The sequence below is a fragment of the Alexandromys fortis genome, unplaced genomic scaffold (assembly GCF_014885135.2).
Source record: "Alexandromys fortis isolate MF-2015 unplaced genomic scaffold, M_Fortis_MF-2015_v1.1 scaffold_92, whole genome shotgun sequence".
NCBI lineage: Eukaryota > Metazoa > Chordata > Mammalia > Rodentia > Cricetidae > Alexandromys > Alexandromys fortis.
The window spans coordinates 4,829,504-4,842,719 of NW_026067972.1; positions in this window are offsets into that span (position 1 = coordinate 4,829,504).

Genomic DNA, 13,216 nt, shown 5'->3' on the forward strand with positions numbered 1-13,216 from the left:
ACTGGACAAGCGTGTCAACAGGGGTCATGGGTCCCTTCCTCAGAGTAAAGCATCCGGCTGACATCCAGAAGGCTAGTAGGAAGTGTTGAAATTAGGAGCGGCGGGGCCTGCGTCCCCAGCACCCCGCCGCCCGCATGGCTAGGTTATGCCCGAAATAATTACATGGAAACTGTATTCTTTCAAACACTGTCTGGCCCGGCTAGGTCCAGTTTCTTATTGGCTAGCTCTTACATATTGTTCTAACCCATTTAATATTTTGTGTAGCCCATGAGCTGGCTTACCAGAGAGGATCTTAACCTGCGTCTGTCTGGAGTGGGAGCATCATGGCGACTTACTTACTAAGCTTCTTTTTCCCAGCATTCTCTTNTTCTGTGTAGCCCATGAGCTGGCTTACCAGAGAGGATCTTAACCTGCGTCTGTCTGGAGTGGGAGCATCATGGCGACTCCTGACTCAGCTTCTTTTTCCCAGCATTCTCTCCTGTCTACTCCGCCTACCTAATTTTCTGTCCTATGAGGGCCGACGCAGTTTCTTTATTATAATTAATCAATGTCCTTCCTCCATCAAGGAAGGAAACCAGAGCACACAGCCAGCCGAGGGCCCTGCAGCCTGTCTGCTCTCTGCCTCAGAGGCTAAAGCATCAGACATTGATGATATTGATGGAACTCACACCATGCCAAACACTTTCCGCGGGAACATCCCAGTCACACGGTTTGCCTAATCTTCAGACCAGAAGCTGAGGACAAGAGTGGGGGAATCTGCTTGAAGTCACACAGCCAGCCACTAAGAGCCAGTGCTTGAGGGCTGGAGAGATGGCTCAGCGGTTAAGAGCACTGGCTGCTCTTCCAGAGGACCCAGGTTCAATTCCTAGTACCCATAAGGCAGCTCACAACTGTCTTTAATTCCACTTGCAGGAGTTCCAACACCCTTACCCGGACAGACCATTACAAATAAATAAATTGTTAAGAAAAAAAGAGTCAGAGCTTGGACTCAAGGCCTGACCTTGGCCTTAGATCCTACCTCTTCACCACCCAAAAATGTTGTAGGAGACGGGAACAGGGTGCCAGGGAAGGGCAGCTTTTCACACTGGCTTGGGAGAACACTTGGAGGGGCAGCATTGTGATTAGAATCCAGAGGTGGGCACCAGGAGAAGATGGGGAGTCCAGGTGCCTGGGATGCACTAAAGGAGGCCAGGAGGGGCTTATGGCCTGGAAGCTTGGTATGTAGTGAGCTGTGGTTCTGGGTTCAGAAGCAGGAGTCTTAATAAGTTGCCCTGGCTGGCCTCAGTATGCCAAGTAGCTGGGACAATCAGCCTGCATCACCCCCACCTGGAGCCTCATTCTTTCTGTTAGTGCAGAACTGTACTGTAGGCCTGCACCGTAACCAAGAGCCGGCCCTGTGGGTGGACGCTTAGGTCGCTTCTCATGGTTTGCTCTGATGAGTCTTACCTGACACATGAGTTCTCCGATGGCTAAAGAAACCCCATCTCATCCTGGGCATCCCTCTTGGTACCCACAAGCCTCTAACTCCAGTCCCTGGACGGTAAGTTGGCAGTAACCCTGACTCAGGGACCCACCAGAAGTGTACGGCTGTGACCGTCTACTTGCTATGTTATGACTAACCGCTTTTGACTTCTGCCACCTGCTTATGCAGACAGGTGTTTGAGGACGGTGTGAGGTTGCCTTGACTACCCCTCCTGGCACAGGAGAGCAGCTCCTGGCTTGCTTGCGCAGGTTCTCAAGGTCTTCTTGTGCTTTTTGCTTTTAGAAATCCTTTCTTCACCCCCTTCATATGGCAATCTCAAGTTTGGCTCAGGAACTGTCATCCTGTTAGCCATAATCATGAATAAATGAATTAATTAATCAATTAATTGTAATTTGATTGAATCTATGGTCTTTACCATAACAGCTTGAACTTATGTAACTGTGTGCTAAGTTCCTAGAAGCAGAATTGCTGGGCCAAAAATATGTGTACTACAAAAAAAAAAAAGAGGAAAAGAAAAATATGAGCACTATAAATTTTGATAGATCCTGCCAAAATGTTTTCCATAAAAATTATTCAATTTAATTTGCTAGCAGCCATGTATAAAAACACCCATTTCCCAGGATACTGTTGTTAAATGGTAATGTATCACAGCTTCAATTGTCGGCTCTTTCTTGAGCAAAGATGAACCTTCCCAAACATTTAGGAGTTCCAGGACTACGGAGATGACTGGGAGGTAAGAGCACTCGCTGTTCTTGAAGAGGACCCAGGTTTGGTTCCTAGAGCCCATGTGGTGACTCACACGTATCAGTCCATTCCTAGGGGACCTAGTGTCCTCTTCTGGCCCCCATCCCATGGTGCACATATGTGTGTGTGCAGGCAAACACTCCAACACATAAAAAATAAACCTTTTCTTTGTAAAAAGAGCCTCTCTGTTTCCCAGGACCTGTTGATGCCTTTGGCTTATTTAGATGTTACGGCCGTCTTTGTCTTCGGAATTGGTAGCACAAAGAGGAAATTAGTCTCTTGTCTGCAATGGGGGTTGCCAATATATGGTAGTCTCCCAGTTTTCTGTTTATCCTGTGATTTCATCAATTCTCCTTTCTTTCCCTCCTTTTTTGGGGGTGCAATGGTGATAAGGATGGACTCCCGGCCCCGCCCCCATCTTAGGAAAGTACTCTAGCACCAACCAGACTCACCCCATGCCTGTTTATACTAATTTGTTTGTTTGAGACAGAGGTTGTGTCGTCCTCTACCGCCTCATTCTGGGATCACATGCGGACTCTACTCAGCTCTTGGGAAAAATTTTTTTTAATGCAGAATGTTTTTATTTCTGTGGCTTCTAGGCTTTGCCACACAGAGTCACTATTTCTTATCTATGGTGCCAAATGAATGATCTCCCAAACATGGCGGCTTAAAGCAACAGCCACCATTGTTGTTTCCTGTTGTTGTTTATAGTTTGGTAGGCTGCACACAGTGGCAGGCAGGTAGTAGGCGGGAAGTAGGCAGGTAGTAGGCGGGAAGTAGGCAGGTAGTAGGCGGGTTGAATCTCCTGAAGGCTTTCTCACGGTTGTGTTTGCTTGTTGATGCCAGTCAGCTCTGAACTGTTGTTATCAGCATTTCCACACTGTATGTCTTGGACATCCTTAGGGCCCAGAGACTGGCTTCAAGCATGGACCGTCTGGAGACATTGAAAATGGAAGCTTTCTGTTGCTGAGGCCTGCGCCTAGGATGTCCCAGGACTGAGCATCTCCAGTTTCAAGACTCCCAGGTGATGGAAGAGGATCAGAAATCCAGGGCATGCATGGACATTGTCAGTGCCAGTGTGCCCCAAGGCATGCACTGCGGCTTTAACAGTGCCAGTGTGCCCCAAGGCATGCACTGCGGCTTTAACAGTGCCAGTCTGCCCCAAGGCATGCACTGGGGCTTTAAGCATGCCAGTGTGCTGCATTTTTTAAGGCCTTTTCCACAAGAAGTTTAGTGTTTAAAAACAAATCTCACACTTTCTAATTCTGGAGCTTTTGTGGAGTTTTTCGACTGTTGCTGCTTTTGTCTGTTGTCTGAGACAAACTCTGACTATGTAACTCTGGTTGGCATAGAACTAGTAAAGACCAGGCAGGTCTTGAACTCGACTTAGCTGAGGCTACAGGCAGGGCACAGGAGGCCGTATCGTTCATTTTGCAGCCCAGGTAAATGATAGTGACTCTGTGTGACAAAAGCTATCTTTAATGGCTCTTGAAGTTTTGGAAATTTCTTTTCTTTTTTTTTCATTCAATTACCAGTTGTAAATAATGTTCTTTTTTTTCTGCCGAATTTAAAATTTCAGGGCTGTAGATGTAGCTCAGTAGGTGAAGTGCTGGTCTGGCATGTACGAAGCTCTAGGGTGCTGGCCTAGCATGTACAAAGCCCCAGGTTCAGTCCCCAGCAGCTCCTAAACTGGGCGTGGCCGGACACGTCTGTAATTTCAGCACTCTGGAGGTGGAGTCTGGAGGAGCAGAGGTTTAAGGTTATCTTCAGGGACACAGTGAACTAGAGGCCAGTTTGATACCGTTTCTAAATAAATACATAACAAAAATTTACCACTATCAGATTACTGAACTCGGATCTACTGGGATCTATTTCTAAACTTTATATTCTCTTCTTCGAAACTCTCAGTTTGTCATAAGTGTTACCTGGGGCCACACTGGGCAAATTATTGTACATGTGTAGTATATCGAAATCATTCCAAGGTTATTGATCGATTAATCTGTCCTCTGCAGACTAAATTCCAAAGTCTGCTTGTGTTCTCTCTGGATGTTGGACCTGACTTTATTCATCTGCGTGCTTAGTCCATTAGCAGTTTTAGCCATAAAGTACATTTTATTGGAAATAAAGTTTTGCTACATAGCCTAGGCTGAACCCGACTGCCTCAGCCTCTGATGTGTTAGAATTACAAGCATGCGCCATCAGTTTAAAACTGGACAATGGTGGCGCACGCCTTTAGTACCAGCCCTCGGGAGGCAGAGGCAGGCAGAGCTCTGTGAGTTCGAGGCCAGCCTGGTCTACAGAGGGAGTTCCAGGACAGCCAAAGTTACACAGAGAAACCCTGTCTTAAAAAAACCAAACCAAACCAAATAAAACAAACAAACAACAGAAAGCATTTTAATATTGAAGTACAGTAAGTCTCTATTCAAGAAAGCCTAAAAGATGCCAACACCCCTCTCTCACTCCCTTCACAGTGAATTCCTGGGTTTTTTTTTTTTTTCTTTCCCCAGGAAGTAGGCACAGCCATTCCTCCTTTGGGAAGCAATGTTGGACACCGCTATAATGGGTAGGCTATCCCTAGAAGGCTTACCTCATCATATCAAAAGGTACAGCATCTGAAGCCCTTCTTCCTACTGTGTGATGAGGCGAACCTCCCTCGGTGGAGGAAGCCTGTGTCACAGCGCCTCGGGGGTCCCCTGCTTTCAGAAGTCTCAGTCCTGCAGTCACGAGGGACGAAACTGTGCTGACAAAGAGGCCAGAGTTCTGGGAGACCTGAGCAAACACAGGTTCCTCACTATGGAACTGAGAGACGTCTCTGGTCCTAAGGATCCCGCAACAGGCTTTAACGATGATGCAGTGGGGGTGGGGTGGGGTAGGGTAGGGTGTTTCTCTGTGGAATCGCCCAGACTTTGTGGCCTGTATCACTGCTGAAGCATGGTGAGAAGTTGGATGCTCAAAGGACCGGGGCCACAGACTGGCAAAGCCCTTCTGTCTAATTGGGGACAATCATTGGAATGTAGGCACCAAGCCCTGGACCGGGTCCTCAGGAAGCGCAGAGCAGGTGGCACAGCGGGATTGGCTTACACCGCACCCTGCTGGCCATGGGAGGAAACACATCCTTGGCACGTCCCCGACCTTGTTGGGCTCTGTCGTTCCTGGTGTTCATCCTCACAGTTTTGACACAAGCCCCTGCAACCCCTGCCCTGAGGGCTGGCTCTGGATCTCTACCACCTTGGTCAGAGGTGGAGAAGGATCTGAACCCAGGTGAACCTAGCTAAGCGTCTTGCTTGGTCATTGGTGCCTTTTTCTGGTCATCCAGCTTCTGTGAGATCCCCGGACTGATCTTCACCCTCCCCTTCTGGAATCTGGAGGCTTGCAGCCTTGTACTAACCTTCCAGCAGCTTCTCCAGAGTCCGGTGTCACTTCCTTCCCCACTAGCCTCAGCTATGTCCAGCTTTTGTCCACTACAGGACCCCAAAGCTCTACCTGCCACCTAACTTCCTTCCTATACCTGCCCAGCACACACACGGGCATAGAGTGGCAAGCTGGGATTTTTTGCCTAGAGACACCCAGAAAACTAACACCCAAGGGCTCAGCTCAGAGAGTATGGTCTGCTTTCCCAGTCAGGGGAGGGGCTGCAGGAGGAGCCAAATCAAAAATGCAGCTCCATACTAGGTATGTACGGGGACCTATAAATGTGACAACTCAAACCTCGGATCCAGAATTACGCACTACCCAATTGTTTGTTCAACACATGGTTAACAAAGCTAACATTATTCTGATGCTAGAGTTAACACTGACCACCTGCACGGATGCCAGTCACACACACTGGGGTGGTTTGAATGAGAATGGCCCCCATAGCCTCACATGTTTGGTTCCCAGTTGGTGTAATCATTTGGGAAGGATTAGGAGGTGTGGCCTTGGAGGAGGTGAGTCATTATTGGATCTGGGCTTTGAGGTTTCAAAGCCCTTACCAGCCCAGTCTCTCCTCTCGCTCGTCTGTCCCCTCTCTCTTTCTCTCTCTCTCTCTCTCTCTCTCTCTCTCTCTCTCTCTCTCTCTCTCAACTTGCAGGTCAGATGTGAGCTCTCAGCTGCTTCTCCAGCATCGTGCTCCCTACTGTGATCAGGGACTGATCCCCTGAAACAATTAAGTGCTTTTTTATAAGTTGCCTGGGTCATGGCATCTCCTCACAGTAATAGAACAGTAATTAAGACAGCTAGTTGTTTATTAAACAGTCAATGAGACTCACATTCCCCCGCCATGCCACTAGAGTTAGCATTTACCACCGGCAGGTATATCAGTCATGCACACTTTAGCAGAAAGAGCCCGTTTCTCCCATACACGGCCCACAGCTCATTCTGGGGTCAAAACTAGCTTTATTTGAAACAGAATTTAAAGAAGGTTTTTATTGTGGTCATAGGTTTATTTCTTAAGATAGGGTCTCAAGTAGCCTGACGTGGTCTCAGACGTACTCTGCAGCCAAAGATGGCCTTGAATTCCTGATTCCCCTGCCTCTGCCCACCACGTACTTGGATTATAGGCCTGTATAACCACATCTGAGTTGCTTTTGCTTTCGCTTGTTTCTTTTTGAGACAAGTTCTATTTACCTGGCCCAGGCTGGCTTCAGAATCTTAGTCCTCCTACATCACCCTTATGAGTGCTGAGAACACAGGCAGGCACCACCATGCACAGCAAGATTTAAGAGTTCTGATTATGCCATCAGTTTGCTTTATTATTATTATTATTATTATTATTATTATTATTATTATTACCATTATTATGATTCAGGGTTTTACTATGTTGCCCTGTCTAGAAGGGAACTCCCGTAGAGATCAGGTTGGTCTTGAACTTTCAGCAATCCTCCTGCCTTTTTCTCTGAAGTGTGCTAGATTGCAGACTTTGGTCAGCACTACAAATCTTGGAGATACTAACTTTTTCAACAGTGCTCTCTTCAGACACAGACAAGGTGGAGAGCAATTGAGCCAGAGGCCGACACAAAACTTTCTTTATGGGGCCTTGGGCAAGACACCGCCCTTCTTGGGACCTTACTTCTTTATTCATAAAGCGGAAGCCGAGGGCTTGTAGCAGAGATCAGCAGACTTTCTCTCCAAAGGGCTGGACAGTAAATGTTTCCTGCTCTCAGGCCATTCAGCCTCTGTGGTAACTCCTTGGTGGTCCTGAGTGGCAAGGAGAGAGAGGCAAGCATCGGCTCAGTGGGAAGGGTTCGTTTTATTGACACAGTCAAGTTCCAGTCAAGCAACATGGCCACACTGGAATCCTGCTTCATCTAATTTCTTACTCTTCTTGTGTCTCCCTCCAGCTTGCCTCCTTGAGAGCAGGGGCCTGCATGCCCTGTTTGCTGGTCCTGCCCAACAGCCTCATGCCCAGCGAGTATTCGTTAATAAACGGGGACGTCATCGCTCTATTGCCACCTAGTGGGCACTTCTCTGAACTGCGGGATTGGGAAGGAAGGCGCTCATGATTGACCTGGCTCCCTCCAGGCAGCGGGTGGAGGTGGCTGCTGTGGGCCCCCCTATCTGTGCTCTGCTCCCCTAGTACAGAGCTCCTTGGAGGAGAGACTTCCTGGAGGAGGTGAACAGCTGTGAGCTTGGGCACGTGCCAGCTGAGGTGGTCAGGAAGAGGGGAAACAGAGGAGAGGCCCCAAGAAAGGGAGTTTCCAGGCCAGTCACTTTGAATGCAGGATGAGGTCTGCGGCCATACCACCCTGAATGTGCCCCATCTCATCTGAATGCAGGATGAGGTCATTTACCCCACAAAGATCAGTGAAGCCTATGATAGGACTCCTGTTTTATACACGGGGAAACTGAGGCACAGGCGAGTGAAATGGCTTGTTCTAGGTCTCAGATCCTCATAGAAGTGGATTTAAATGAAGACCATCTTTGCAGATAGAGAAGAGTGTGTGCTTAGGTTTGTGTTTGGGGACTGTGGTTTGTTGGTGGGTACAGGATGTATATGCAAGATGCCCTTAATGCAGACATGGGCACAGGAGCCCAAAATTGGGGACAGCGGGAGTAGATTGACTGCCTTAATGATGTCCAGCAGACAGGGTCAGATGGCTTTTGTCCTGTCTAGACTTCAGTTTGTTGACTTGAAGTTCCCAGTCCCAAGCAGAAAGCCTGATCCTTGGCCACAGAGGGTAGCAGAGAGCTTTGTTGGGACCCAGTAGCGCAGTGCAGCCAGGCCCCTGAGAAATGGAGAATTTGTGTTTGGGTTTCAGTTCCCAGTGAGGCACGTCCCCAGGGGCCATGTGAGTGTGCAAGTGCAGGTGGGGTGGGGGAAGGGAAGGGAGCCAGCAGGCTCTGCCTCCAGGCAAGATGAGAGATGGGGGCACCCAGCCCCCCAAGTCCAGCGGCAGAGCCGGGCAGCCCCCACCTACAAACTTGTGCAGCCTCATATTCCACAGTGGAAGTCAACTGCCCTGTTCTGGGGAGCAGAGAGCTCCGGCCTGAGAGATGAGGGAGCTCCATTTTCTCAGTCAGAGCCAGAGTCCCAGGCTATGATATTCACACACACACACACACACACACACACACACACACACACACCAGCAAACCTGAGTCTCACATTTTGTTTGTTGGTAGTGCCGGGTGTGCATGTGTGTGTGTGTGTGTGTGTGTGTGTGTGTGTGTGTGTGTGTGTGTGAGACCAGGACCTCTCGCAAGCAAGCACTCAACCACTGAGCTACGTCCTCCTACTCTTTTCCCGTTTTTATTTTGAGATAGAGTCTGACTCGGTTGCCTTGCCCAGGCTGGCCTTGACCTTGCAGCTCTCCAGCTTCTGCCTCCTGAGTAGCTGGGATTGCCAGCCTACATCTCAAGGCATGGCTGGAGTCTTGCTTTTGAGGTGAGAAAACAGGCTCAGACAATCACAAGTCCTCCTACCAGAAAGAGACTTCCCAAGCTCACCAAGTTTAAGCTGGATCTGAAATCCACGTCAAAACAAAACAAAAGCAAAGAAAAACAACAACACCGATGACTGTCCAAGGCCACCACCACCCCCTAAGCCCTGTCCACAGCTGCCCATCCCTCCACAGCCTCTGGGCATCATTGGAGCATCCGCCGCTGCCCCAGGACCTCTGCAGCCCTCCAGTTGTCCCCTAACCAGGTCCACAGCATACACTTCTGATGTCTCTCTCTGACCCTCAGAATTCCTCCACACTTCCACTGTGGAGCGTGGAACCAGCACAGATCAACTGAGGGTGGGGGTGGAGAGGGGTGAGAGCCCTTTCTGAGAACCTGACACTCTGTCCACATCCTGCGGGCTGGACACCACTTGTAAACCTGTGTTTTATCAACAAGAGAATCCCCATAGTGGTGGACCCTGTCCCCATTTTTAAATAGAAAAGCTGATGGGTTAGTAGGGGACACAGCCTTCCTGAATCTTTGCAAGTTCCAGACAGAGCAGCAATCTGTGCAGCCTCAACTTCTGGTCATGGGACCATTTAATCTGACCCAGCTCCCAGGCAGCTGCTCAAGGTCCCACATGTGCATCAGAGAGCTAAAACTTCCTTCCATCAGGCAGAGACGGAGTGTCAGCTGGCCCACCAGCCCCGCCTTGTGCTTCTGGGAGATCTCAGGAGACTAGATAGTAGTGGATTCTTAGGGCTTCCTAGGGGGAGCATGTTCCTTCTGCTGGGCCTTCCTCCATCCAGCTCAGGGCATGGCTGGCCTGAAGCAATACCAGAATAGTTGATTCTGAAATCTGGGACCCAGCATTCAATGGAGCCATTGCAGAGTGAGGGCGAGGAGCTGAGACCCTGAGCCAGGAGAGCCATTGCTTACAGAGGGTCAGAGCTCAGCTCCAGGTCCTACAGACTATGCAGCATGGGGTGGCAAGAACAGCATCTGTGCAGGCTCAACCATGGGTCAGGCCAGCTGTTGGTGCTCTCCTGGATCCTGTCTGGGCATTAGCCCAAGAGCAGGCAAAGGGTCCCCACGAGAGCATCTGAGGGTCAGAGAGACACCTTTCCATCTTGATGCCACATAGAAGTCCCATTCTACCTCTGCGGGGCTATAGGAGTGTTTTCTCCCGGCACAGAAGCCCCAGCAGGAACGCTCCCTTCAGCTTCGCCTCTCTAGTTAATTTCGGGCAAGCGTCTAAATCTGGAGTCACCAGAGTGGTGCAGGTCCCGTTCGACCCAGCCTCCACCCTATGGGTGTCCTGCTCAGGACACAGCTGTCTTCCATGCTCCAGGGCTGGCCCTGAATTGCTCCAGGCTCTCCCCCACAGTTCTCTTTTGTTTAGTTTTATTTTAGGAGAACTCCAAATAAAACCCCCGAAGATCTCATTTCCACAATCATCCAGGGAACTCAACAGCTCTTGGGAGGTCATTGAAACTGAGAAGCCATCACGAAAGTAGAGTTCAGTTCACCAGAAACTCCTCTTGGTTCTACCTCTGTGCACACTAGAACCCCCTCTCACACACCTTCACCCCCACCCGGCGCCCCAGCCTGGATCCTCTGCTCCAAGCCTGTTATCTACCTCTGAGGCTGCCTCCAGCTTGTCTCCTTGCTTCTGCTCTGGCCCAGCCCTGCTTCAGGACCCTCTGCACAGAGCTTGTCCGGGGAGGAAGTTCTCCAAGGTTCCCATGACCTTCAGGTGAAGGCCAGAGTCACAACAGGACCTCCTAAAAGGCGTACCCCTGTCTCCTGCCTCCAGCATCTGGCCCTGGCCGCTACATTTTGCCCAGCCCACAAATCACCTGCTTGCGTTGTCCCCTGCATCCTCAAGTTCATTCACACCGGCTCTTTCCAAAGACCTAGACCAAGAGTCCTCCGCATACCTGCCTGACTGCAGACTGTCCATGCCGCTGAAGCCCCGTCTCTCTGTTTATCCCGTCGCTCTCATCCCCAGGCTGACTGAACCCATTTCTCCCTTTACTGTCCACCCCGCCCCACCTCCGACTACTGACAAGATGGAGACTCTGAGGACTAGCGCTTGTCTTTGCTCTCCGCTGCATGTCTACAACAGAGCCTGGAGTCTCACAACCAGTGCTTGGTGAATAGTCATCAAACGAACTAATAAAAGGATCGTGTCTGCCAGGCGTCAGGGTCCCAGTATACTCAGAGGGTGTTCCCTGGGCAAGTGGGGAGACACGTCCGGATTTTAAGTGGAAGTTTTGGCTTCGGTATGACTGTAGACAACAATTGACCCCGGATAGATCCGTTTTTTCATTTGGGGCAAACGCCTCCTCCAGGAAGCCCCCCCCCCAAAGCTCTCCCGAGCCTCCAGTGAAAGTGGTACCACCCCAATTTAGCCTGAAACCGTCTTTCTTGTGGTATTAGACCAGAGATACCCCAGTGGGCCCTTGAGTCATGGCCAGAGAGCACCTGGGGACCGATTAAGCTCAGCTTCAGGGAGCTCACAACCACCCCAAGGTAGTCATTGTCACCCCCATTTTACAGATGAGCAACTGTGGTTACCACGGCTGGCATCACACAGGTTCTCCTGAGCCCGAAGGTTGGCCAGGGCTCAGTGCTTGGAGGCTGAGTGAAAAAGAAAATCTGAACTGTTGTGTGTGCCCATCCCCAGCATTCGCAGCCCGCAGCCCGTAAGCGCTGCCCTGCAAGCACGTGCCTCCCCTGCAGAGCATGCCCACGGGCAGCCCCGCCATAGCCTGGCCTTCGCTCTACCCGGGCGAAGGGTGCTGCTTTGGAGCTGCACTGCGGGGTGGAGGCGGGGGGGGGGGGGGAGCAAAGGCTGAGGCTTTAGTGGCGCCCCCTCGCTACAGGCTTGAGTGCACCCACCACTTGCTCACCTCCTCCCGGTAAGGGTGGTGCGGAGACGGCACCAACTCCGTCTCCACGCCAGTCCCCTCTTTTGCCCTTCTTCACCTGCTAGGGCCACAATGGCTGCATTAAAGTGTGTGCCTCGGTTTCCTTGTCCGTAATGTGGGGCAATTGTACCGGCCTGAAAGGGTCAAAGGTTGGAGGAAAATACTATAAGTGTTTGCCTGAGGGAAAGTTAACCCCTCCCTCTCCCGATCGCCCCATCCCACCCCCGTGTGTGTGTTTGTGTCTGGGTGCACACACTTGTGTGCGCAGGAAAGGACAACTTCAGATAGCTGAATCGGACAACTTAGGTGGCTGGGGGAGTGGGATCCTGAGTTTGAGACCAGTTTGGGTTATATTATGAGTTGGAGGCCAGCCTCAGCTAGGTAATACAGTCTCACCTCAAACAAAACAAACAACAAAAGCCCAACAGGAAATCACTGAAAATACAAACACATGAAGATGTTGACGTCAGTGTGGTTTATAGCTGGGTATCGGGGGACACACTCTACCAATTCAGAGACAATTTCGTAATCACGCTGAGCCCTCGATAAGTCTTCAGCTAATGAAGATCACAGCCCTGATTCTCTGCAATGACTGGTGATGTTTAGGAGAACAGATTGCTTTAAAAAAAATTTTATTTATTTCATGTGCAGTGGTGTTTTGCTTTCATGTATGTGTGAGGGTGTTGAATCTCCTGGAACCAGAGTTACAGACCGTTGTGAGCTGCCATGTGGGTCTTGGAATTGAACCTGGGTCCTCTGGAAGAGCAGTCAGTGTTCTTAACCACCGAGTTGTCTCTCCAGCCCCTTAACAGGTTTTCATCAGCAAAAGGAAACATGGAGACTGCGGTGCCCCTCAAGACTGCCAGAGAGACTTTTCCCTTCCTCTGATTCCCCATCAGCCATTTGATATAGGAAAAGGGGGGGTCAATATTTATTCTCTCCTATCATGGAGGGGTGAAGACTGAGCTGGGAGACACTCGCAGCAGCTCCCTTGGGGCTCTGGCTCTGGCCTAGCAGGTCTTCTAAAGCGGAACCCAGTGCTGCCTCCGAGGAGCAAGCCTTGGGCAAGGAGATCCTCCAGGGCAAGGCTGTGTGACAGAAAGGCTGCCCTGGGCCACTCTCTCCACCCTACCCAGGGCCTCTGGACTGCCCCTCCTCACTCGCCCAGAGAAAAACGTGGAGGAACCCAAGCCTC